We start from the raw sequence: 1,093 nt of genomic DNA on the forward strand, positions 1-1,093 counted from the left end.
CATTTCTAATTTTATTGATTTGATTTTTCTCCCTTTGTTTCTTGATGAGTCTGGCTAATGGTTTGTCAATTTTATTTATCCTTTCAAAGAACCAGCTTTTGGTTTTGTTGATTTTTGCTATGGTCTCTTTTGTTTCTTTTGCATTTATTTCTGCTCTAATTTTTAAGATTTCTTTCCTTCTACTAACCCTGGGGTTCTTCATTTCTTCCTTTTCTAGTTGCTTTAGGTGTAGAGTTAGGTTATTTATTTGACTTTTTTCTTGTTTCTTAGAGGTGTGCCTGTATTGCTATGAACTTTCCCCTTAGGACTGCTTTTACCGTGTCCCACAGGTTTTGGGTTGTTGTGTTTTCATTTTCATTCGTTTCTATGCAAATTTTGATTTCTTTTTTGATTTCCTCTGTGATTTGTTGGTTATTCGGTAGCATGTTGTTCAGCCTCCATATGTTGGAATTCTTAATAGTTTTTCTCCTGTAATTGAGAGCTAATCTTACTGCATTGTGGTCAGAAAAGATGCTTGGAATGATTTCAGGTTTTTTGAATTTACCAAGGCTAGCTTTATGGCCCAGGATGTGATCTATCCTGGAGAAGGTTCCATGTACGCTTGAGAAAAAGGTGAGATTCATTGTTTTGGGATGAAATGTCCTATAGATATCAATTAGGTCTAACTGGTCTATTGTATCATTTAAAGTTTGTGTTTCCTTGTTAATTTTCTGTTTAGTTGATCTATCCATAGGTGTGAGTGGGGTATTAAAGTCTCCCACTATTATTGTGTTATTGTTAATTTCTCCTTTCATACTTGTTAGCATTTGTCTTACATACTGCGGTGCTCCCATGTTGGGTGCATATATATTTATAATTGTTATATCTTCTTCCTGGATTGATCCTTTGATCATTATGTAGTGACCTTCTTTGTCTCTTTTCACAGCCTTTGTTTTAAAGTCTATTTTATCTGATATGAGTATTGCTACTCCTGCTTTCTTTTGGTCCCTATTTGCATGGGAAATCTTTTTCCAGCCCATCAGGGTCTTTTCAAATGAATCAGCTCTTTGTACCAGGTGGCCAAAGTATCAGAATTTCAACTTCAACATCAGTC

This window comes from Bison bison, unplaced genomic scaffold, assembly GCF_000754665.1.
Source record: "Bison bison bison isolate TAMUID 2011002044 unplaced genomic scaffold, Bison_UMD1.0 scf7180017864139, whole genome shotgun sequence".
NCBI lineage: Eukaryota > Metazoa > Chordata > Mammalia > Artiodactyla > Bovidae > Bison > Bison bison.